At 45.1% G+C, this 26,200-nt stretch overlaps 1 long non-coding RNA gene and 1 pseudogene across 2 annotated transcripts; one reads left to right on the top strand and one right to left on the bottom strand.

The window, feature by feature from the left end:
• Positions 1-15,994: 15,994 nt before the first annotated feature.
• On the bottom strand, positions 15,995-23,696 carry Gm10857 (predicted gene 10857). 2 transcript variants are annotated; one of them, NR_033470.1, is made up of 2 exons: positions 22,350-23,696; positions 15,995-17,443 (listed from the first exon to the last, which is right to left on the bottom strand). It is a non-coding gene; the product is annotated as a predicted gene 10857 (long non-coding RNA). The 2 variants fall into 2 exon arrangements; NR_033471.1 differs by having other exon boundaries at positions 15,995-17,438; positions 22,350-23,682.
• Gm13384 (predicted gene 13384) lies at positions 22,491-24,544 on the top strand (annotated as a pseudogene).
• The last annotated feature ends 1,656 nt before the right edge of the window (positions 24,545-26,200 follow it).

Here is a 26,200-nt window from a genome sequence, read left to right as displayed (position 1 = left end):
TCAATTCTTTCTTCCCACTATATGGGTCCTAAGCATTGAGCTCAGGTCATCATATTTGGCAGCAAGCATCCTTACCCACTGAACCACTGCATAATGGTTTCTGATGCCATATTTCACTATGTAGCTCAGCTTGGGCTTGAACTCACTGTATAGGCCAGACTGGCCTCGAACTTGCCATTACTCTGTGCCAGGATTACAGATTTACATCAGGACACCTGCCTTGGACAGGAGATTATAATTCCAAGACAAGCTGACCAGTCTTTTTCTTTTCAGCATATGCTTTTTTTGTCTTAAGAAATACATTTTTGGGGCTGGAGAGGTAGCTCAGTGGGTAAGAGCACTGACTGCTCTTCCAGAGGTACTGAGTTCAATTCCTAGCAACCACATGGTGGCTCACAACCATCTGTAATGGGATCTAATTCTAGTGTGTCTGAAGAAATTGACAGTGTACTCACATACATGAAATATATGTGTGTGTGTGTGTGTGTGTGTGTGTGTGTGTGTGTGTGTGTGTGTAAAATCTTCCCCAGTTCCTCCTGAGAGAGAGAGAGAGAGAGAAGAAGAAGAAGAAGAAGAAGAAGAAGAAGGAGGAGGAGGAGGAGGAGGAGGAGGAGGAGGAGGAGGAGGAGGAGGAGGAAGAGGAGGAGGAGGAGGAGGAGCAGGAGGGGGGAGAGGGAGAGGGAGAGGAAGAAGAAAGAAGGAGAAGAAGGACAAAAGAAAAGAAATATATTTCTTGCTGGGTGTAGTGGCACACACCTTTGGTCCCAGCATACTTTGGAGGCAGAAGCAGGCAGATCTATGTGATTTCAAGACCAGCCTGGTCTAGGGTGTAAGTTCCAGGACAGTCAGGGCTACACAGAGAAACCCTTGTCTCAAAAAAAAAAAAAAAGAAGAAGAAGGGGGAGGAGGAGGAGGAGGAGGAGGAGGAGGAGCAGGAGCAGGAGGAGGAGCAGGAGGAGGAGGAGGAGGAGGAGGAGGAGGAGAAGAATAATTCTTTTTTCCTGTTGTTTATTTGGAGGGAGAGGGATGGGACTAGGGGGATGCTAGGAAATTGAACCCTGGATCTCAAACATGAAAAAAATACTTTATTATCCTTAAGTTATTTACATATATAATATATTATGTTAATATAATATGTCATTTACATATATTATGTTAATATAACATAATGTAAATATATTTATATAAGTGTTTTCCAAGTTTTTTAAAGACTTAGAATGTCTTTGCCTTTTGGGGAAAAGTTATTGATCCTCCTAGATTTGATTTGTGTGCATTGGGTGTGGCTGGTCCATTTACTTAAGACACTATCCCATCTTTCCTTCTCTGCATGCCAGACTTCTTTATTCAGGTTTCTTCTTCTGCACTGGTGGGTATTTTTTTCTTTCCCCTTGTAGCAATTCTATCATCTTGACTTCAGCTCTGTTGTAAACCTTGTACTCTGGAGGAAACCTGCCAAACTCCTCTCCTTTGGGGAAGATATCTAGATTATTCTTGGCACTTGTCCATTTCATTTTACATTTGAATTCATCTTGCCTAACATTTTTTAAAGTCACACTAAAACTTCAAAAGAAATTGCATTGACTCTATAGACAAGTCTGATATGAATATTGATTGCCTTATGATATTGAGTCTTTTTATATTTATGGCATTTTTATTTATTTAATATTTCTTTAAGATCTTTATAGGAACTTATAGCTTTCTCTGAAAAGAAATATAATTGGTGCTGTACATTCTCTGTCAGAAAAAAACTACCTTGTGCAAACTTCCTTGTGCATTCTAATTATCTGTATTTATTCATTTTCTCAGATAATCATTTCACTTATGAGATATTCATATTTTCTATTAGAATATTGGTAAGTATATTTAGATTTTTTTTATCTCCCATAGCTTTTTTTGTTTTTTGTTGTTGTTTGTTTTGATTGTTTGTTTTTTGCATTTTTGTTTTGTTTTGTTTGCTTGAAGATTCTCTTTTCCACAACCGCTGCTTCTAAGTGTCCTAAGATATCCACAGCATAATCTATTGGACAGATTTTAATTCCACGACTGCTCCCATTTCTCGAAATAAAACAACAGGTAAAGCTGAGGTTGCAGCGGGTTGGTGCGGTGTTCACGTAGCCTGCACAAAGGCCTGGTTTGAAGCTTTTACTGCTTGGGTTTGATCTCTAACGCTTGCTACAAGAACTGTGGCGGCTCACACCTATAATTCCAGCACTCAGAAGAGGAAAGCAAGAGAGTCGGAAGCCATGGCGTGGGGGATGCAGAAGTCAACCTTAGGAAGGAAAAACTGGGATGGAGAGCGAGGTGCACCACATTACATCTGCACCGGCTCCTGACACTCTGGTGAGACAGCAAAAAAGAACCGAGGTCAGGGTGGAACCTGACTCAGCCCCACTTCTTCTGAGCTACCTCATTAGGCACAGAGGTGAGATATAATTGGCCAAAGATTTCAGAGTTTGGGATTGGCTCAAACACTGTACACTAGCTTATAGGCTGGACAATAAACTCAGATCTGCACCTTGATGTTGATCTGTAGTGTCTGATTTCCAGGGAAACATCACAAGACTCCATCGCCTCTCACCTTCCCCACCCCCATCCACGGACCTGTTCCCATACCATGGCAAGTTCAGGCCAGACTGATATATAGGAGACCCTGTCCCCAAACAAACCACAAAAAGTAGGCATCTTAGGGTTTTATTGCTGTGAAGAGACACCATGACCAAGGCAACTCTTATTAGGACAACATTTAATTGGGGCTGGCTTACAGGTTCAGAGGTTGAATCCATTACCACCATGTAGGGAGGCATGGCAGTGTCTAAGCAGACATGGTGCAGGGGGACCTGAGAGTTCTGTATCTTGGTCCACATACAGCAGAAGGATCTGTGCTCTAAAGGCACATTCTAAAAAAGCACACTGTCTGACCTCCACATTTACTGCAAGGAGGGGCATACATACCAAGAGCAGATAGCATGACAAAAATTAAATTAAAAAAAAAAAAAGCAATGACCCAAAATAGGACTACTTAGCCACAAGACAAAAGACCAATATAGGATCTCATTAATCACACCACTGAATCACACCAGTACAAAATTAACGTTACTACCTTGAACGGTTATTAACATTTCCTTGTATGGAAAGGACAATTTCCGAAAGAAAAACGATGGTTAGTGGACTTTTCAAGAATTCTATCAGCACACATAGTATTACACTAATGACAGTTGTGAACTCTATCACCAAAAAGATAAGGTCCAGGTCCCTCAGATGATGGCAACCACATCAGCTGCTGCCATCTGTAATTACCCAAATTATAGTGAAACAAGAAGCCATTCTCTCCAAAGATTCAGGAATTTCTACCTATTACAGACCTGTTATTAAAAGAAAATTATAACAATTTAATGAGCAAAATGAGTAGGTTTTTTCCCCCTTAAAATCAGTAAGTAGTCCTCTCCAACCTCAGAGGTTACAAAGGGACACTTTGGTTAGAACGGGCTTGCTATCCCACAGCCATGGGAACCTGAATGGTGTTTTAGCTTGATTCTTCACTTTGATGGAAGTGGCGGGTAACATAACTTCCGTGTTTGCCTGTGGCAAAGTCAAGGCACAAACTAATGGAATGGCATACTTATTTTTAAGATTAAAAAATATGTGTATGTATATTTTGCCTCTGGGTATGTCTTTATACCTCATGTGTGTGGTGGCCACAGAAGCCAGAGAGGGTAGAAGATCCCCTGGATCTGGTAGTGGGCCACTGTGTAGTAGTAGGTCCTGGGAATTGAACCTAGATCATTTGGAAGAGCAGCCAGTGCTCTTAACATCTAAGTCTTGTCTCTAGTCCTGGATAACTTATGTAGAATGAAGTGCACTCAGTAAAACAACTTCCACTATTAACCCATCTTAAAATTTTGTTAGGCAATTGTTGATTGTTTTAGGATTGCCAAAACAGAGATAACTCTATAGCTCAGTTACTGAGTGTTCACCTAGACGCACAGAGCTCTGGGTTCAACCCCCAGAACTGAAAACCAGATGTGGTGATACAGAACTGTAATCCCAGCACTCAGGAGGTAGAGGCAGTAGGATCCGAAGTTCAAAGTCATCTTTGGATACATGAGACCAGTCTTGGCTACATGAAATCCTGTCTCAACAAAACAAAGTCAAATCAAAAGCCAGGAGGTGGTGACACACACCTTTAATCCCAGTACTTGGGAGGCTGAGGCAGGAAGATCTCTGAGTTCGAGGCCAGCCTGGTCTACAGAACAAGTTCCAGGCTGGTCAGGGCTACCCAAAGAATCCCTGTCTCAAAACCCACCCACACCCAAGAAAAAAAGGGAAACAGGATATGAGACAAGTCAAGCCCTAGACTCCATCTAGATCTCCTATCTGTCTTACATAATATTTTTAGTTTTATAACCATTTTACCTCACTCAGACACCTTAAGAGTAGAAGAAGCAGTATGATATAATAGTATGGAGGCCCCTTTCCTAAATTCTTTTACTACAGCCATAGTGAGACTTCACCAGTAAAGATTACAGGGGGAGGAATTGCATATTTCTCCATTGTCGGCTGGGGCTGTGACTCAGGATAGTCTGCCCTGCACAGGGCCCTGAGTTTGATCCCCAACACTGTATGAAAACAAAAGATGGAACCCCTGTGTTCAGGAACACTCTAGTAAGTTGTCTGTATTGCTGAGAGACATGATGGTTGGTGGCAACTGCATCCTTAATTAGTAAGCAGTGATCCGCCAGAGATAGGTGGTACCCACACAGGGGCCGAGGAATAAAATGGGAGAATGGAGAGCCAACCCAGCTGCTTTCACCTTAGCCCAGCCTTCCTCAAAAACTAGCTTTAAACCAGCTTTCAACTCAGCTTTCCCGTTCTTTTTCCTAATCCAGAACAATCCAGTTACCCTGGGACTATCACAGCATCACTCAGGTCTTGTCGTCGGCTCACTGACCAGCTCCACATTTGTGGTTGAAACAACCCAAGTTAATTGCCTCCCAGGCTTGGAGCTGGGTCTTCAGGATCAATGGCACGGGTTGGCTTCTGAGCCTGTCTTTGCCTTACCCACCTTCTCTCCGTCTTCACATGACTTTGCCTAGTTGTATTCTAACATCCATTTCTTACAAGGACACCAGTCCCATTGGCTCAGTGTCCACACTAATGACTCTATTTAACTTAATTACCTTTTGAGGGACCATCTACACTGAGTCACACTGAGGTGCTGGGCTTAGAATGCCAAAATATGAAATGAGGAGACACAATGGCAATACTGGCCTACTATAACATCTAACTTCAGAGGAGCCCTCTCTAAGGCCCTCAGCTCTCCTCCTGAAACCCTGCCTCTCAATCTGTTTCTTTTTTATCTTACTCAGAGACCAGACTCTTTGAGGCAGGACTTCCTGGTAAAGTCCTCTTGCAGGCATGGTGCAACAGAACCTCTAGACCACTCTCATGCCTGATTTGTCAGTGTTAGATCTAGGTTCCCCGGGGCTTACATCCCCACAACACAATAGGCAATACTGTCTTTGCTACTGTTAGGCCTGGAGCAGCATCTCATCTGTGGGCTGGTGCCGCTGGCTTCCAGGTTGGCATTAATCGCCAGAGTCTTACCACTGGGTGGTGGAGATCTGACTAAGGTCTAGCAAGCTATATGCATGCTGAGCAATGTCATAGTCATAGCAGATACCTGGACCCACCTAGACCCCAAGTTCGATACATGCTCAGTCTGCTTTTGTTCACTGGTATACAGGGGAGGGGTAGAGGGAATTTTTTCTAAAGCCTGTGAAGACATGACCACCTTAGAGAAGGATTGTGAGCAGGCTAGTGGGTTCTGTTGAAAGAGAGGAGAGGAAGAAGAAAGGATATTAATAACCCGTTCTTTTCAGCATGCCGGACTCCCAGGAGCTGTCAGGCATCAGGATTTCCTGATTGGATTGTCTTCAGCCTGCCCCACTCATGTCTAGCTTTTCCATATTTTCTGTAGAGATATTAAAGTATTTCCACAATGTCTCCAAAGCTTGGAGGGGGAGGGGCTCCTCATGGAATGTTCTCATCATCCACCTTTGGTGAGAAGGGTTTTGAGACCTAGGCAGAGAACCAACAGTTGCTAATCCGTACAATGAACTGTAAATTAATATAATATAATCAGTGCAATGGACTATAAATTAAAATACTTCTGAATTAAAGGGGTCAGGGGAAAATATCACCACTGAAAGCAAGACAAAAGTCCCCCCAGCATTCAAGAAATGGAAGCAGAAAGATCAGGAATTCAAGACCCTCCTAAATTATGTAACAAGTTCGAAGCCATGAACTTGACCTACATGAGCTCCTGCCCTCCCCCCTGCCAACACACCACTAAACAAAAGTCCGTTTCTTCTCTTGGTTGAACCCTAGGGAGTGCAGCAACCCAAACCTGGCAACAACCAGCTAGCTCTGCTTAAGGCCATCCCTCAGTCACCCTCCAGGTTTCATCACCTGGGTTTCATACCTGCCCGGAAGAATGGCCTCTAGTCAGGGTTTGCGCTGAGTTATTCATGGCTCTTTCTCCACATACTGCAGTTATTCATGGGGTTGCATCACACTGAGGTCCCACTCCAAGGAGCAAAACCAACCCCTCCTTTTCCACTTACATGACGTACACTCCAACTCTAGTAAAGAGTTCAGCCGTCAGTGCTGAGCGGAGGCTTTGGTCCTCACCCACCACCCAACACTGGGCTTTTCAGAGTACAGAAAATACAAGGTCAATTCTACTCATAAATAATATGTTCTCTTTCTGGCTATACTACAGACTAGCACTGGACAATGGTCTTATATATACCCTCCATGATATGGGCCCCTCCCCACAGTTTCCTGTCAGAGACAGTACGTTAAGACACAGGTCATCTCAATAGCAGTATTGAAACCTACAAATTTACTATGAGTTGTTGTTATCATTGCCCTAGATGTCTTGGGTTTACAAAACATATTTTATTCATTTTCGAGAATACACAAGGATGTTCTGGAGTCGTGCTGAGGTTCAAGGGCAGTTTTCAGGAGTCAGTACTTTCCTTTCACTGTGGGCTCAGGGCAGGAAACCCAGATCATTGGCTTGTATGGCAAGCCTTTATCCACTGAGCCAAATTGCTCAGCTGTCTTGACTTTTTTTTTCTTTTGTCTTCTCAGGACCCACTTACTCAGTTATATAGACTGATCTGAATGTGTCCTCCGGATGTCCAAGGGTAGGAACCTTAATCCTAAGATTGATAGTTGGTAGCTCTTAAGGATAGGCTACTAGGAAAGGTAAGAAAACATGAGGTTGTGAGGGCGGGACCTAGGATGGCAGTCGTGGCTTTATCCCAGAGGGACGATCCCGAGCTGGCACGTGCGCCTTTTCTCACTGTGCCACACCTCTGCCACATTGTCCTAGAACAGTAGGCCCTCTCCAGATACAAAACGAATGTCAGTGCCATGACTTCCCAGCGTCCAGAACGAGGAGTTTTGCCAACTTCATTGTTTAATATCACTGCCAGCGTAAGGTATCCCCCTGCAGCAAAAGATAAGAGAGTAAGATGCAGACTTGCGCTTCGTTCACTGGGACCCATTTGCTTGTCCTCTCTAAGATGCCATTTGGAATGTCCCCTGAGTCCCCTGGGCCATCGTAAGGAGCAGTGCTAGTGTGCAGCATTTGCCCAGTTTAGTATTTCTCTTCCAGATTCTCCAACGCCATCCGTTCTTTCGAAGCCGTGATCCCTGTCAGGAAACGGTCTTCATTTACCAATCCCCTAACCTCTTTCCCCACCCCTCCCCCACTTACTACCAACATTATTTCTAGCCTCATTGGCCTGTGCAGAGGAGAAGATTCACCAATCCTTATCCATCCCGAGGTCTTAGATGGAACCCCTCTAACAAGATCTAACAGAAAGAGAAAAACATAACAAATTTAACTAATTATGTCCCACTGGAACCTTCAGAAGTTAAGACCCAAAGAAACAAGGAAATTGTCGTAAGTTTTATTGCTGTTGTTATTGTTGTGTTGTTTTGTATCTTGAGACATGGTCTTGATGTGTAGCCCTAGTTCGTCTGGAACTCACTCCATAGACCAGGCGAGGCTTTAACTTACGTTGATTCTCCTACCTCTGCCTCCCAGTGCTGAGTGTTAGGGTTATGGTGTGCACCCCACACCTGGCTGGCTGTCAAGACAATCTGTTCTAATGGCAATCAGTACCAGGACAGTGACTTAGCAGAGCCTTTTGGGTCAGGTTCTTCTTAGCATCCCTGGGTAACTTTCTTCCTTTAGAGCAGGGTGTCTGTCACTTTGGGAGGGAAAAAGAGAAGAAAGCATGATGACCTGCTTTGACCGTCTTCTCCAGTGCCAAGGGACCATGCTTAGCACATCTTCAACCCCTTGGTCTCTTCTGTTAGACCCGTTAATAAGTTTCACTTGTTAACCAATAAGCCCATCCCATAAGCTAGGTCCTGATGTGAATGAGTGTATGGTACCTGGCTTTATAGCCATGGAAGACTTTCTGATCCCCTGGGGATATAGAATAAGGTAGATGTAGAAGCAACCCAGCCACTGGTCAGATCGCTGCACATGGGATAGTATTTATGCTGAGAGCTTCAAAGCAACACTTTTATAAGAATGAGAAGAGCACAAGCCAGGGCTTGTGTGTCTGTATATGTGCAAGTTCAGATGTGTGTATGTGCATATGTACATGTACATGTTTGTACCTGTGTGTGTGTGTGTGTGTGTGTGTGTGTGTGTGTGTCTAGATGGTCAAGTTCAGGTGTCATTCACTGGGTGCTGTCCATATTATTAGTGTTTGTTTTTGGTATGTATATGTATGTATGTCTACATGTATGTGCATGTCCATATGTGTGGGTGTATGTATGGCACATGTGTGCATGCATATGCACATATGTGTGTAGGTGTGTAAGACAGAGGTTGATATCATGTGTCTTACTGGATTTCTCACCATATTTACTGGGTCAGGGTCAGGCACTTAAAGCCGGAGCTTTCAGGTTCTGCTGGTCTAGCTGGCTGGCTCTCTCCAGGGATCTTCTGCCTCTGCCTTCTGAGTGCTGAGACTGCAGGCAGCCTACCACACTTGCCTGGCATTGACATGAGTGACCAGAAATCCCCAAGGATCCTATTGTCCCTGCCTCCCCAGTGCTGGGATTATATGCATCGTATTCAGCTTCTGTGTTGGGAGGGGCAGCTCTGGGAGTCAAATGCAGGTTCTCAGTGCTTGTGTGACAAACACTTGATTCTCTCCAGCCCGCTTTCTTATTTAAAAAGAAATAAACTTTAGGGTGAGGACAGATCACACACACACACACACACACACACACACACACACACACACACACACACGCCCCGCTCCATCTGACCCCACTGAAATCCCCAGCAGCAACTCTCTTCCAAGCTGATTTTTGAGAGAAGTGGGTCATCACTCAGCCATCTGGAAAGGGCTGCCAAGAAGTCTCCTTCCCCGGAGCAGGGTACTAGCTGATCCTGGAAGGCAGGCCCAGCTGAAATGGAAGGCTTCTGAGATAGCAAACAATGCCGTCAGGGACAGAGATCTCTGGCAAGTACGGTCAGCCGCAGGCTGGTGCTGAAATGTCACACTGCCTTGGCACATTACGGCCCTCCTGTTTCAATTACCAGATACCTTTTCACTAACTTAAAGATATCCATCCAATGCTACCCTATACACATCTCTTCACTGGGCAATAGAGCGAAGCCCTATAGAGTTAAAAATATATATTTACATACCTTTGCGTCCTACTAAAGTGAATGGCTTCCTTTCCCCCAATTTAAGTTATTTTGTTGAAAAGATGATGTAGAGTATTCTATTGCTGCCTTGTGTTTTAATAAAAGCATTTCACAACAAGCCTACCCGTCCGGTAGTGTCCCTAAAAATGAAGAATCTTACTGAAAAAAGCCAGACCGGGGTCTGGAACCCTGACTTTCTTTCTGGTTCTCTTGGGTCTTCAGTTTCTCTTCTGAAGACAGGATAAATAATTCATCTGGTGAATTCTGAAAGGTGCTTTTGAGACTCATGCATAGAGACCTTTCTAGGTCCAGGGTAAGATGTAGCTCATCTTAACAGGAAGAAGTGAAGCGTGAAGCTTGCCTCCCAAGCCCTGTGTGACCTGAATTCTCTCCCCCGCCACCTTCTCTTGGAATTAGAGTCACAGGAGGATTGAGATGGGCTTTCTGCCTTTCACAAATGCAAATAATCTCCAAAGTGCCCTTCACGGAACTCTCATGTAAAGCTCACAGCCACTCTACATGAAAGTGTGTGTGTGTGTGTGTGTGTGTGTGTGTGTAGGGAGTGCTCACTCATACCTGCACTATCACATATGCATCCCTAGCCCCTGAATTTTCTGAACTCATACAAGCAGCTCTCCGTTTAGCAAATGTATCTATGAAATAAAAATATTTTCCCTTGAGCATGCTTCAAGATCATTTGCTTGGTTGCTTGTTTGTTTACATGTGGGTCTCAGTCGTCCAGAACTTCAGATGCTACGTTGCCTTGACTACCAAGAATGACCTTGAATTTGTGATTCTCCTGTATTAATCCCTTACGCTGGGATTCTAGCCAACTGCTACACCTCGGTCCTGAAATACTGGAAGTCAAACCTAGGGCTTTGTGCATGCATTTTACCAACTGAGCCACCATCTGAGCTCCAACATGAATTTTAAAGTCCGTTTTCTCTCCCGACTTGCCTTGGGCTGGGACCTTTGGCCACTGTGCTGAGGTCAGCGACAGGGAGATCGTCACAACACCTCGGGGCTATGCTGATGGCAGTGGAGGTTAAAGGTTAAGCCAGGAGACATCCAGAGACACACAGAGCCCCACCTACTCACCAGCCGCAGCACTTGGCAGAGCCCACCCTGTGCCTCGACCTGGCAGCACAGTGGAGCTGGTCCTGGTGACAGGGGCATGGCGGTATTTGCCTCTCCACTCCCCTGCCTTGATGTGGCCCCAGGGTCATGAGAATGAGTGAGCTGGCCTTGCCCCTTGCCACTGCAGCTTTCGGGAGAGCAGGCCCTGCCCCTTGCCCAGGCAGCACAGGTGGCCCTGGTGGAGCTAGTACAGGAGAAATGGGCCCCCATCGTCCATCTGCCGTGAGATGCAGTGGGCTAATGGTAGATGCTCTCCCACAGTCCCTCAGGACCTGCGGTAGTCTGGAAGACTGGCCGTGAAGTCCTGCCCCCCACTGGCAGGAGAGTGGGCCTTGAACCTGGCCTGGACAACACAATGGAGCTGTCCCCGCTGATGGTGAAAACACAAGTGAGCCAGGCCTGGGGGTGTGAGAGCAGGAACGGTGTTCCAGACCCTTGCCTGATGCATCACTTGGGGGAGCTGGCCCTGACCTCCAACTGGGCAGTACAGTAGAACTGGCTCTGGAGGTATGGGTGCAAGTGAGCCGGCCCCAAGGGCACGAGAGCAGGAGAGCTGCCCCTGCCTCCTGCTGATGACAGCATTGGGTGGCCTAACTAGAGCAATGTTGGAGAGCTTGCCCTGGTGGTGTAAGGAAGAGGGAGCCCATGCACTGACCCGCTTGGCTACCATCCAGGCCCAGATCCAGGGCTTGGAGTTGGCCCACCCCAAATCCACATCATGTGTGAACTATTGGTGTGTGGAAAGAGGAGGTCCTGTTGATCCAAAACTGCAGGATTTCCATGACTTCCGGGTGAGGGGGACAACAATAGGATAAATGGGAGGAGTCCTAGTGAAGATCCAATAGTGATGGAGTCACAGAAGCCAGACCTTGAACCAGACCAATGACTCATTGCAATGAACATTATAGCAAGTGAAGATGTGTAGACAGAGGGGTACACGGTGGGACACGCTGTGACACCACAGCTTCCACAATGAGATGTTTTCTATGTTTGTGTGTGTGTGTGTGTGTGTGTGTGTGTGTGTAATTTTGGGGGGAGATTGCAAGGATGGAGGGCAGATACGAGGGGATGGGGAGATGAATGAGATTGAAGTGCATGAAAAGAATCAATAAATAGTTTTTTAAAAATTATCTTCTCTGTGTGTGTGACTGCAAGTACACATACCTCATGATACATAGGGGTATCAGACCCCACTTTTCAACTTCTCTGAGTCAGGGTCCCTCCCTAACACCACGTCTAGGTGGACTCAGAACTTATAGGACTTCCTCTGTCTCAGCCTCCAATCTCTCCACAGGAGCACCACGTGCTCACCCTGGACTTCACGTGGATTGTGGGGTTTTCAGGCTTGCAAAGCAAGCCCTTTCCTTCCCGAGTCCTCCACCAGCCCCTAAGACAATTGGTTAATGTAATGTAATCTAGCAATGGGCTGTTATCCCACTCCATAAATGAGATGACTCGTTGCTTATGCACCCTGTGAAGCTCTGGAAACAACTCGTAACTGCTTGATGCCTTCAGATTATGACCCCAGCCAGGCCTGTTCCTCTTTGGAGCTCACCGGGCTTCTTCCCAGGAGGGCGAGGAGAAAAGGACAATCAAGGCAGATAGAACAAGTTCATTTTGTTTTTAGGAAACTCGGGAAGCAGACCGCTGAAATACAAAGCTCAAATCCACTACGGAACTGTTTGTAGATCCTTGCTATCTGGGGGGTATCCTACAGACGCTTCTTGAAAATGGGGTGTGTAAATACCCCATTGAGAACGAGTGCCCCACCATAATAAGCAATTTACAAGGACGGCCCATCTGCTCTTGCTGGGAGAATTCAGGAGTGAAGCAGCCTGTGTCTGGGGCCAGCTCATTCCTTAGCTTGCATCTCTTAGCTTGTAAAATGAAGACTTCTGCGGAGCTTGGATCCCAGACGTGGCCTCTCTGTTGCTTCTGTGGTTTGCCTGAATGAAGGGTGTTTGTCTCAGGACAAGATGAGACTTTGTGTATGTTAATTGTGCTCAAGCGACTTGTTCTGTTTCAGATCTAATTGGTATGGGGAACACAGCATCTTTTTATAAGTCAACACTGTGACTTCAGACTTGGTATTTAGATATGCTTTATTGAACACTGGAGAGAACGTTTTGAGGCTTTCCATCAAAATCCTGTTGGGTTTTCACACCACTCTCAGCCTCTAGCTAAAAGATCAGGCTTCTACTCTTTGTTATCCCTGTACCCCGCCCCCAGCATCTCCTCAGCATCCTCACCCAGATGAATAGTTAGTAAAGGAAGATTTCCGTATCGGTAATGAGAATTTCACATCCCTAATGTTTATTACTACTCCTTCATCTCTCGTAAAGGTTGTGTTTTTTCCCATGGCTAATTTGATAGGTTTGAAAATAGTCAATAATTGGAGTACAAACACCTTAATTGGCTTCAAAAAGAAAAAGCTCAACCAAAGTTCTGTTATGCTGTGTGACCACAAAACTGTGAAGGGCGGCTCTATTGGCTCCTTTGCTCGTTGCCGTGGCAACACACCTGCCAGAAGAAACTTCAGAAAGGACTGGTTTGCTTTGGCTGCAAGTCCGTCCTGGCAGGGAAGCCGGCTGGCAGGAACGCACGTGATACATCCACAGTCAGGAAGCAGAGATGAGTGCTGCCTCTCGGCTTGCTCTGCTTGCCGCTTGCTTGCTCCTTATACTCAGCCTGCAGCCCCAATCCATGAATGGGATGTCGCTGTCCACATTCAGAGCGAGCCTTCCCTGCTCAAACATTGCTGTGCACACTCTCATAGACACACCTAGAGGTGTGTTTCTATGGTGATTCCAGATCCAGTCAACGTGGATCACAACTGCTCTAGCAACAAAGGTCAAACAAAACAGTAGCCTCAGTGATAATCTGCTCCTTGCTATACAAACTGCTCTGAACCAGTCATCCAAACCCTTTGGAGCCTTGGTTTCCTCATCTGTAAAACAGGAACATCTTCCAAGGCTGCTGTTAGAAACAGATGTGTGTGAATAAGTTTTGTATATTATTATAGAATGATAGAGATAAAAAAATGTTATGGTATTTATTATATTCTGAAATGGTGGAACAAGATGTCTGGGTTTTTGTGTGTCTGCGTTGTATATAGAAGCCAGGATCAGCCTCACCTGTCGTTTCTCAGGAGTTATCCATGTTAAGCTTGTGTTTCTTTGTTTGAGGAAGGGACTCTCGTGGCCCTGGAGCTCTCAGGAATAGTCTAGGCTTGCTGACCAGAAAGCCCCAGAGAGCCAGCGGTCTCCACCAACCCAGGACCAGGATAATAAGCATCACCAATACTTTTTCTTTTTTTTAATGGGAGTTCTGGAGGACCAAATTCAGGTCCTTGTCTTTGCAAAGCAAATACCTCTCCTACTAAGCTATCTACCTCTCTAGCTAAGGGTCTCCACGTTTTTAAAAGAACTTTAAAGAAGATCAAAAGTCTGAGATAGCCAGGCAGTGGTGACATACGCCTTTAATCCCAGCACTTGGGAGGCAGAGGCAGGCGGATTTCTGAGTTCGAGGCCAGCCTGGTCTACAGAGTGAGTTCCAGGACAGCCAAGGCTACACAGAGAAACCCTGTCTCGTAAAACGAAAAAAAAAAAAAGTCTTAGATAACAGGTTTAATAATGGTAACATAATCTGGTCTCAGGAACACACTGACATGTATGAAGAGGGGACATCTAATGTCACTGGCCCATGCCGCCTATGTGACTATTGGTACAACCCCAATATCTATTTGGCTTCTAGCTTTTTGACACTGTTTTATTTAATGCCAAAATGGAAGGCAAACTAGGTATGTAACTTAATGGTGGCGCATTTGCCTAACACGTTCAAGGCCCAAGACCCAATCCCTCGGCACTGGAGGGGGGGGAGGGGGGCTTAATTAGTCGTAGTCTAGAAAACACTCCCCCATTTCCCTATCATATTCAAAGGCAAAGGAGTTTGCATTCCCTCCATGCTGTCTGTCAGAGACTCCCAGCTCTGTATCAGCCCCCTGGCTGCTTCTCTGAAAATGGTGGCATCTGACCCTCCCGCTTACTCCTGGTGACTGAAGGAAGCATTAAGAGCACAGGAAATGACTGTATGACCTGAATTTCAGACGTCACTGCCCACTTAGAGCCTGGGTGTCCCCAGCAGCGAGAATTCTTTAGATCTGTGTCTCTACACGAAGATGTGGACTTCTTGCATCTCTAGCTAGCTCTCCTTCCTCCCCTAGATCCTTCTTCAGGGTTCCAGGTTTCATCTCGTGAGTCTCCAGAGGGCTTCCGAGTCTCACGTATCCCAAATTTGCCTCAAACTTGCTATGTAGTCAAGGATAACCTTGAACCTCCCCTGGAAGCTCCTGCTATGGGCATGGCCACATAGCTTGTGATTGTTCCCAGGCTTTGTACAAACCAGGCAAGCAATCTACTGATTAAGAAAATCCCTGGCCTCTAAATACTTCCCTCCCTCTCTTCATCTCCATCCTAAAGTCTCAAATACATCAGACAAGTGCTCTACTACAGGGCTACAAACAGCCTGCCAGTGGATTTTTCTGTCTCGCATGGAAGGCCTTAACTTGGTTTTGTTTATTTTGAGTTTGTTCCTCTTTGTGTCTATAATTCTTCCATCTCTAGCATTCCAAAGGGACAGCATTGCCTTTCATGACCAAATAAGGGCAGTGGATGGATGAATGACTTTAGTGAACGTGACACCCAGCCAACAAGTTTCCAACAAGCTTTTCAATCAGGGCCAGAGGAGGTGCTCAACTATTAAATGAAGCAGACCTTGACAGTGGCAGAAGTTTTTCAGGTCATCACAGAGGCAATTCTAGAGGCCAAGGTGATGGGTCATTTCGCCTGTGAAGGTGTCTCAGTTCCAATCTGCATATTCAGCTGTGGGGGAAATGGTCATAATGAATACGTGATTCAAACCGTCTAGTGGTTGAAAGTGAGAATGAAGGCTAAGAACAAAAAGCTATAGCTGTTGAATGGTTCTGAAAACAGAAGCCAGGCATCAGAGGAAGATAAAGTGGTAAAGGTAACACCCCTCGCCCGCCCGAAGCCCTCGTGGACACTTTTCAAGTGAGTTAGGAATTTTAAGAAAAAGTCAAGTGGAGAGAATTCCCTCTGCTTAGCACTTTATTTTTATAACTGGTTTATTCAAGGGTATAAAAATTAAATTGTTTTATTGTTTCCATATCTTGTCTCCAGAAAATTCCCAACAAATTCCCATTTCCACACATTAGTGATCAGACTGCACAAATGAACAGTTGCTAAGTTCTTATGGTCGCACCAGTCCCCATCCTGTTGTTAAGATTCAGCCTCAACTTTTTATTCTTTATTTGTAAGGAGAGCAATCAATACTGGCAAGGCCTGCAGGAAGTTGGACCCTTCACATCCTGGTGGCAATGTAAAAAGGCGTGTCTGTGCCAGGTGATGGTGTGTGTGTTTGGGGGATGGGGTCCTCAAAAAATGAAACATCGGGTGTACCTGTACCTAGGCAGTTTCGCTTCTGGGCAGATACCCAAAGCCGTAAAGAGGGGAAACAAAAGTTACTTGTACAGCAATGTGCAATGTTTATATATTCTCCTTCACAATGGTCAAAAGGTGGGAAAAAACAAAAGTCCTTCCGCAGATTGATAGATAAGCTTCAGTTTGCATATGCAGTGGGAGTGTGACTCAGCCTCAGAAAGCTACAGAAGGGAGAGTAGTGGTGGGTGCAGCCTCTCTGTCTCTGTCTCTGTCTCTGTCTCTGTCTCTCGTTCGTGTGTGTGTGTGTGTGTGTGTGTGTGTGTGTGTGTGTGTGTGTGAACTTACTAAATGTAAAATGTTAAGGGACGGCAAATGCTTGTTCTTGACACTGGAGGTTCGGTATTCTGTTGCAATTTCAGGATAACAGGAAAATGCCACTTACTGGGGGAATTTTGTGTGGTTTTGTTTGGGTTTTCCTGTTGTGATTCTTTGTAGGAAGAGTATGTTTATTTGAATCCTTTTTACCAATTTAGAAAGTGAAATATATTTTAAGCATCTCTGAGAGCCGTCAACAAGGGTCTCTTCTCCTCCTCTCCGCTGAAACTGTAACTTGGAAATAGAAATGAGACCTAGCACATGGGAGCCCAACTGCATGGTTTGGGGCCATGAAGGGAGATGGGAAGACCAGGACACACCGGGTCTCATTGTTACACTACTTAGGTGACCATCCTGATTCTCAAACCCAGGGAGAACTGCTTATTACTCAGAACCCATGAAATTAACATCACTAGCATTCCGTTCCAGGTCAGAGCCAACAGCAATAGGCGTCGTGGGTCATATCCAAGTTGTATGGTGAAATGCCAGCCCTCATACTCAGAAATCTGCAACCACAAAGCACTTTAAACAAAACGATATGACAAGAATTTAAGCTTACAGAGGCCAGAAGGTAGCTCAGTTGGTAGAGTGCTGGCCTCATGTGTGTGAGGCCGACTTTGATCCTTAACACATCTCACTGTGGTGCAAGCCTTCAGTTCCAGGTAGAATCAGTCAGGAGGATCAGAAATCCAGAGCCATCTTTGAAGTTTGAGGCTAGCCTGGGCTGAAGAAGGAGACTGTTTCAACAAAACAAAATAGAATTCAACTGTGCAGAAAGGTGACACAAACCAGAAATGTCAGCCACTCTACTTCCTGAACTGTACATGGAGTCACATTTATCTAGAGCCAAACATGCCTGGGTTGAAACTTGTCCCTGGCTTGGATCACCTAAGACCAGTCTCAATCCACATTCACATCTGCTGGAGAGAGTCCACTCCCAGAGCATCCACGAGGAATGAGGGTTGTATTGAAGGTTGGTGGGAAAATGGAGAAGGTTCAGAGACATATTGCCCAGGAAACTTCATACCTCACATCTCTTTGGGAAGCCAGGGTTATATGCACCCACAGTTCCAGCACTGGCATGCCTGAAGCAATGCAACTGGACGGGAGCAATCTTTAGAACCTGCCTCAGTGGCTGCCCCGTTCCCAGCTTCCCTGGACTCTGCAGGGTTGTTTAAGCCAATTCCCAAACCCTGTGAGAGCCTCCAGCTCTTTGAATAGCAAACTAGGCAAGATTAGAAGCCAAACAAGGAACCAGGTTCATCTCGGGGAACACACAGTCCATGTGTTTCCCTCTTGCAATCATTTGTGTGCTCTCAACACACTGACAGCAGCTGACAGTCTTTCCATCAGTGTCTTGCCTATATACCCCCAACTCTTACTAGAAAACACGTTCCATGCCGATAGGGAACTTTCTTTACTGACTATGGTTGCCTCTCTACCACCTGGCCCAACTACAAATGGTTTCTGCATGAAGAATTGGTAATTTTAAATGACACTCTTAATACATAACTGACACTCACCTTGCTTTTTGGGGGTTTTGGCCTTCACTAAGCATTTGGGGGGTGGGTCTTGTATCTCTTTAGGAACTCTGACTTAGACTATAGGGTTGGGTGTGGTACATGTGCCTATAGTCCCAGCACTTGGTAGGGGTATGGGGCACACACTTTTAATCCCAGTACCTGAGAGGTTAGGAGCAGGAAGTTCAAGGCTAGCCTGGGCCACACAGAGGGAACCCTGTCTCTAAAACACCAAAACTAAAGCCAAGCAATCAACAGCAACAAAACTTTGAGAAACTGAGGGTTTGGCTCAGTGGTAGGCACTTGCCTAGTGAGCACTAGTTAACTAGCTAATGAATTACTTTAGATGTAATTTATTTTCTTCCATCTATGCCCTTCAAAATACTGACCTGTAATACAGACAGGGTAACACCATGCATTTGTGAAACCATCTGGCTTTCTCTAGCTTTTTAAAAACACCCATCACCCCAGAATCCCCAGGTCATAATTTCCTTATCTGTAGAATAATTTTTTTAAAAAAATTTTTTTCTGGGCAGTGGTAACACACACCTTTAACCCAAGCACTTGGGAAGCGGAGACAGGTGGATCTCTGAATTTGAAACCAGCCTGGTCTCAGGACAGCGAAATGCTATTGAAAAAAAAACAAACAAAGCAAAACAAACAACAAACAAGAAGACTTGAGCCTATTTGTGTTCATCTATACATAGATCCATGATCCACGTATACATGTGCCTTTGGATGCCAGAAGATGATGTCAGAAGATGATGTCAGATCCCCCTGAGCTGAAGTTACAGGTGGTTAAGAGCTACCAACATGGGTGCTGGGAACCGAACTCTGTTCCTCTCTGCAAGAGCAGCAAGCACTCTTAACCACTGAGCCGTCCATCTGTCCAGCCTCTGAATATTTCTTTTTAGTACAAACTTCACTGAAGTTAACTTTGAAATTAACCAATCTCCTTTTCTTCCTCCCTTCCAATAAACATCTGAACATCTGGGCCTTGGTTTTTGCTTCCCATTCTCTGTCTCTTGATGGATTTGTGTCTCTCCCTGATACGTGAAGGGAAGCTACACAGAGACTATCGGTGTTGACAGACGCCAGATTCTCTCCTTTCAACGTTAGGATTTACTCGCCTAAAAACTAAAATTCATTAGTTTTTGTGGAGAGTATAAAATACCATAAAAATCACACAATAAGTAACTTTGAATTAAAGCCTTTCAAAGATTTTAATGTTGAAATAAGCCATGACTAGGTTTGTCCACAGGTGATTTTTGTCCCTGTGTAGACAGCACAGTGCATCTCTATAAATTAGGGAGGCTATGATGTCACTGGTTGGCATAAACTAAATAGATCACATAATTTCCATACTGACTGAAATAGTATTATATACCATATGACTTTTTTTTTCTTATAAAATAAAATCATGTTTATGTTGGGTGGGTGGGTGGGGGGTGGTATAAGTTTGAAAACTTCCCTTCAAATATCACTGCTGACCTTCTGAAAGCTTTGTCTTTGAATTATATTCCTTAAATTATATATCAAGGATAATAACCTTCTACTCCCAGCATTCCAATACTTGAATCTGTTTGAATCTGTTTTCAATTTCTTTCCTTTTCTTTCTTTCTTTCTTTCCTTTCTTTCTTTCTTTTCTTTCTTTCCTTTCTTTCTTTCCTTTCTTTCTTTCCTTTCTTTCTTCCCTTTCTTTCTTCCCTTTCTTTCTTCCCTTTCTTTCTTCCCTTTCTTTCTTCCCTTTCTTTCTTCCCTTTCTTTCTTCCCTTTCTTTCTTCCCTTTCTTTCTTCCCTTTCTTTCTTCCCTTTCTTTCTTCCCTTTCTTTCTTCCCTTTCTTTCTTCCCTTTCTTTCTTCCCTTTCTTTCTTCCCTTTCTTTCTTCCCTTTCTTTCTTCCCTTTCTTCCTTTCCTTTCTTCCTTTCCTTTCTTCCTTTCCTTTCTTCCTTTCCTTTCTTCCTTTCCTTTCTTCCTTTCCTTTCTTCCTTTCCTTTCTTCCTTTCCTTTCTTCCTTTCCTTTCTTCCTTTCCTTTCTTCCTTTCCTTTCTTCCTTTCCTTTCTTCCTTTCCTTTCTTCCTTTCCTTTCTTCCTTTCCTTTCTTCCTTTCCTTTCTTCCTTCTTCCTTTCCTTTCTTCCTTTCCTTTCTTCCTTTCCTTTCTTTCCTTCTTTCTTTCTTTCTTTCTTTCTTTCTTTCTTTCTTCCTTCCTTCCTTCCTTCCTTCCTTCCTTCCTTTCTTTCTTTCTTTCTTTTTTTTGGAGACAGGATCTCAGCCAGCCACACCTGACTTTAACTCTTCAACCTCCATGAAAGGACTCTGGACAGCTTGAGCATGGTGAGCATAGATCTGGCAGGCAATACCCTTCTCCCCCATTCCCTCTGCCTTGCTTAAAAACAAACAACAAAAATCCCATTAGATTCCTTAAGCTAGCCACCAAGGTCTATTCTCTTATTTGGCCACTTCCTCCTCCTGAGACTACCAAGCTCCAGCAATCAAAGGCTCCATTTGATTCACCTAATCAACACCTCCTCTGCTGGTCGACCTCCTTTTTTTTTTTTTTAAGATTTATTTATTTATTTAATGTATGTGAGTACACTGTGAGGACGTCAGATCTCATTACAGATGATTGCGAGCCACCTTGTGGTTGCTGGGATTTGAACTCAGGACCTTCGGAGGAGCAGTCAGTGCTCTTACCCACTAAGCCACCTTGCCAGCCCGACCTCCTGGAAGGAGGAAGGTTCCTAAAGGAAGGAACCATAAAATGTTGGGGTGAACAAAGAGTTAAAAGATCATAGTGTTAGGAAGGTTGAGCACCACTGTTCTAGAGGTTTCCTTTCTAGAGATTAAGTATTTTTATTGATAACTATCCTGAGTTCCCGCCGAGCTGTTTATTTTTTTTTCTTCACCTCACCTCAAGTCTTTTCTCACCACACATGCCCAGCATGTGCATGTCCAAATGGTACAAAGACGGACATCTTTGTTCATTTTGTTCACTCCAACCATAAAATAAAGTATTATCATGGAGACTTCAAAACTGTATTTTTGCTATTGTTAGGAGGCTGTTTTCCAATGATCTTAGGTGGCCCCCTGTAAAAGAACAGTTCGAGTCCCTGAGGGGTTGTGACCCACAGGTTGAGAACTGCTACTGTAGACAGTCTTTTTCTGTAGTAATCTTATTTTGTTTACAAGAGGTGAGCCACGAGCAGATAGATGTCAGTGAGTTCTCGTAGTTAAACCAGCCCCAGTGACTCTCCACAGGTCTTCTAGACTAATTCTCACAAACACTGGCGTTTGCTAGCAGGAGGGACTCGGTCTCATCCCCCTTGTTCGTTTCCTCTCCACCCTTACCTGTTCCTTTCTGCTTTTACGTTTTTTCTTTCTTTCCTTGATAATTCCACCATCCTTTCATTTTCTCCTTTTTTAACTTCATCTCCAAGACACAACAGAAAAACTTTTAAAAGACTCCCCTGCCGGGTGGTGGTGGTAGTGCAGGCCTTTAATCCCAGCACTTAGGAGGCAGAGACAGGCAGATCTCTGTGAGTTAAGAGGCTAGCCTGGTCTACAAGGGAGTTCCAGGATAGGCAGAGATAAACAGAGAAACCCTGTCTTGGAAAAGAAAAAACCAACCAAACAATTGCTCCCCCGAAAAAAATCCACACCCCAAAGAAAAGCTTAGCAAAACCAATATGATATTCTATGAAACATTATAAAAAGCCTGGGGTTGCTTGCTCGTTTGTTTGTTTGCTTGCTTACCTAATCCGTTTTCTCTTTGTTTGAGACACAGCTCATCAATGGCCTCGGCTGGCCTGGACTCACTGTGTAGACCAGGCTGTTCTCAGACTCCTAGAGATCCATCAGCCTTTGCCACCTGAGTGCTGAGATTAAAGGTGTGTGCCACCACACTGCATCTAATCTGCTTTCTTAAAGACAAGGGTGAACTATATTACTCTTAACACACAACATTTAATATTATATACCTCTAAAAAACCACTTAGGATAAATGCATGCACATTTAACACAATATGACACAAAAGTTTAAGAGAGGAGAGCGAAAAAGAAAAAAGGGGGAAAAAAACCAATAGAAAGGAAAAGCATGGCTCTTTTCTCACCAAGGATCGGGGAACTATCCGATTAGATCCTCGTCTGGATTTGGTTCAGAAAGAGGAGGATAATAATGGTTGCCTAGAAGTTTGTCCAATCAGAGGGAAGCACTCAGGCGTGGGTTTGTTATTCCTTCTGGTTCACTCCCGGAAGCCGTGCGGTGGAGCAAAATTTGAAGGAACCAGAGCGGCGGCGGCGGGTTCGGCCACCAAACTGTGTCTGTCGTCGGCAGCTGGCTTTCTGGGCTGCTTGAGTCGAGCCATCAAGCCTATCCGCGCTCTGTGCACTATCTGCTCCGACTTCTTCAATCACTCCCGTGACATGGCTGCCATATACTGTGGCCACACTTTTCATCAGCAATGCCTAATCCAGTGGTCTGAGACAGCACCAAGTCGGACCTGCCCACAGGGTAGAATCCAGGTTGGCAAAAAGACTATTATAAACAAGCTTTTCTTCAACCTCGCCCAGGAAGAGGAGAGTGTCTTGGATTTAGAATTCTTAAAGAATGAACTGGAGAGTGTCAAAGCTCAGCTTTCCCAGAAAGACAGGGAGAAATGGGACAGCCAGGCCATTATCGACACTCTACGGGACACCCTGGAAGAACGCAATGCCACTGTGGAGTCCCTGCAGAACGCTTTAAACAAGGCAGAGATGCTATGTTCCACCCTGAAAAAACAGATGAAGTTCCTGGAGCAGCGGCAAGAGGCCCACCGACTCAAGTGCAAGATGAAAAACCATGGAGCAAATTGAGCTGAGGTGGAGGAGATGATCCGAGACATAGGTGTGGGACAGTCAGCGGTAGAGCAGCTGGCTGTGTACTGCGCGTCCCTCAAGAAAGAGTATGAGAATCTGAAGGAAGCTTGGAAGGCCTCAGGGGAGCTGGCTGACAGGTTGAAAAAGGATTTGGTGTTCTCTAGGAGCAAGTTGAAGACTCTCAACACTGAGCTGGATCAGGCCAAGTTAGAACTGAGGTCAGCCCAGAAGGACTTACAAAGTGCTGACAAGGAGATCGCCAGCCTAAGAAAGAAGCCGATGATCCTCCAGGAAACCTTGAGCCTGCCTCCGGAGACCAATGAGCCGGTCAGCCGCCTGGTTTTTGAGAGCCCAGCCCCTGTGGAGATGATGAACCCGAGGCTTCACCAGCCACCCTTCAGTGAATGTTACCTTTGATGTAAATACCCCTCAGCCCAGATCTCCGGCGCCCAGCATCGCCTCCCCAAGAAGCTGTGCCTGGAGAGGGCATGCTCTCCCGTGCAGGACGTCCCCAAGAAGGAGCGCAAAGTCTCCAAGCTGGAGTCCCAGCTCTCACTGGGTGGCCAGCGATGTGTAGGAGAGCCAGATGAAGACTGGCTGGTGCCTTCCCTCTTTTACTGGCTAGTTTTGTGTCAACTTGACACAGCTGGAGTTATCACAGAGAAAGGAGCTTCAGTTGAGGAAATGCCTCCATGAGATCCAACTGTAAGGCATTTTCTCAATTAGTGATCAAGGGGGAAAGGCCCCTTGTGGGTGGGACCATCTCTGGGCTGGTAGTCTTGGGTTCTATAAGAGAGCAGGCTGAGCAAGGCAGGGGAAGCAAGCCAGTAAAGAACATCCCTCCATGGCCTCTGCATCAGCTCCTGCTTCCTGACCTGCTTGAGTTCCAGTCCTGACTTCCTTGGTGATGAACAGCAGTATGGAAGTGTAAGCTGAATAAACCCTTTCCTCCCCAACTTGCTTCTTGGTCATGATGTTTGTGCAGGAATAGAAACCCTGACTAAGACACCTCTCTTCATCTAGAATGCTGTCCTGGGTCAGAAACAGCCCAACAGGACCACAGCAGAATCCCGTTGCAGCACAGATGTGGTAAGAATATGCTTCGATGGGCTTGGAGGACGAACAAAATTCATCCAGCCTAGGGACACAGCCATTATCCGACCAGTGCCTGTTAAGTCCAAGGCCAAGAGTAAACAGAAAGTGAGAATAAAGACTGTGAATTCTGCCTCCCAGCCCAAGCTGGACACCTTCTTATGTCAGTGAACGGTGACCAGAGTCATGTCTGAAATTAGTGGACCAAGACCTGGCCAACCGGAAGTGTTTTTGGAAAATGGCTCCTCTTGGACCAGTTCCTGTGTTCACTGCGCCCTGCACCACACTGGGGAGCCACGTGACCAGTTTACTGTTCTGATCAGCAGGGCCTACTTCCAGTTGCAGGGTTTTGCTTATAGCTACAAGCAGGTGTGGCTGGACTGCTTCTGTTTTTATAGAACAGGCTCACATTGACTCTCAGTGGATGGGAGAGCTGGAGGACCCTATGCAGGCTGGAGACCCTGCGCTTGAACCCTTGCCTGCCTCCAGCTTAGTGCTTGGAATTATGGGGGTGGGGAGGTGATAGGGAAAGGATGGGGAAGCCTTCTGTGTAAAAATAAAAAAAATAATAATGCTTGCCTAATTAACTAGCATGTAGATTAAAGTGCTTTGTAAACATTAATTAAAGATGCAGGGAGTTAGGCGAGGCCAGTGTGTTATTAGAGAAAAAGTTTTCTTCCCTTTAATCAGGTACTTCTTCTTCCTGGGGAAGACCAAGGTATGATCTCAGGACTGAGGAATTGGGCTCAGCCCTGTCAGCTGCCTGTAACCCAGTCATTTGTGTGGCCAGCCACTTCCTTCGCTTTCCATTAAATGGGGAAAATGCAAACATTTAGGGGGTACAGGTTGTCATTCGAGCCACACCAAGCATTACAGTGAATAAAATCCATGGCCCTGGCTTTCTCGCTGAGAACATTAGCTTCTGCCCGGTTGGGAAAGGCTGCCACAACAATGAGCTATTACTATTAGCTACTCAGAAATGTTCCCCCCGGTGGTAAAGATATCCCAACAATCAACAGGATCAAAACCGGGGCCTTTCTTCAGCCTCGTCGACCTCAAAAATCCCTCTCTGTAAAATAACCATAAGAAGTCAAAGGACCTGGCTGGCCAAGAAAATGGCTCATTGGATTGAGGCACTTGCCCTGAGCCCTGAACTCTGACCCTCGTGAGGGCAAGAGAGGACCAGCTCCTGAAGGCTGTCGGCTGACCTTCACTTTTTGAAGCATCTCTCTCTCTCTCTCTCTCTCTCTCTCTCTCTCACACACACACACACACGAATGAAGGAATGGATGAGTGGATGAATGAATGAATGAATGAACCAAAAGAAACAAAATCCTCAAAAAAAAGCAAGAAGGATTTTGACATTTTTCATGACAAGCAAATGATAAATATTTAAGGAGCTGGCCATGTTTACTCTGCTAAAAACCCTGTTCAGTGTGCACACATATGGGAACATCACATAAGTAACTCACATATGGACAATGCTTACAAGTTCATTAAACATGAATAGAGCTTGGCGTGGTGGCACACGCCTTTAATCTCAGCCTGCATTGGCTCTCTCTGAATTGGAGGCCAGCCTAGTCTACATAGTGAGCTCCAGGCCAGCCAAGGCTACATAATGAGATCCCTTTTCAAAAAAACAAAAACAAAGAAAGACTTAACCCCACGACCCCACAAACATTGTCTAAATGAATTAAACAAAATAATGTATGTTATGTGTCTTGTTTGAAAGTATACGTATTTCATAAATAACAGTCATTATTATTAAATGAAAATAATCTCTTCAGGATATTGTTGTTGGATGCCTGTAATCTCAGAAGTCAGGAGGCTGAGGCAGGAGGATCATGAACTTGAAGCCATCCTACATAATGAAATTCTACTTTAAAACAACAACAACAACAACAACGAAACTCTCAAAGTTAGTGGTGGAGTTGCTGGAGAAGTCCCTTCTTATTCAGGACTTCAAAAGCACATTGGTATTACGATTGCTCATGCTCAATTCAGTCTCACAAGT

The sequence above is a fragment of the Mus musculus genome, chromosome 2, assembly GCF_000001635.26.
Source record: "Mus musculus strain C57BL/6J chromosome 2, GRCm38.p6 C57BL/6J".
Taxonomy (NCBI): Eukaryota; Metazoa; Chordata; class Mammalia; order Rodentia; family Muridae; genus Mus; species Mus musculus.
The sequence above is the reverse complement of the archived record's forward strand: the minus strand, read 5'-3'. Positions and strand labels throughout refer to the sequence as shown.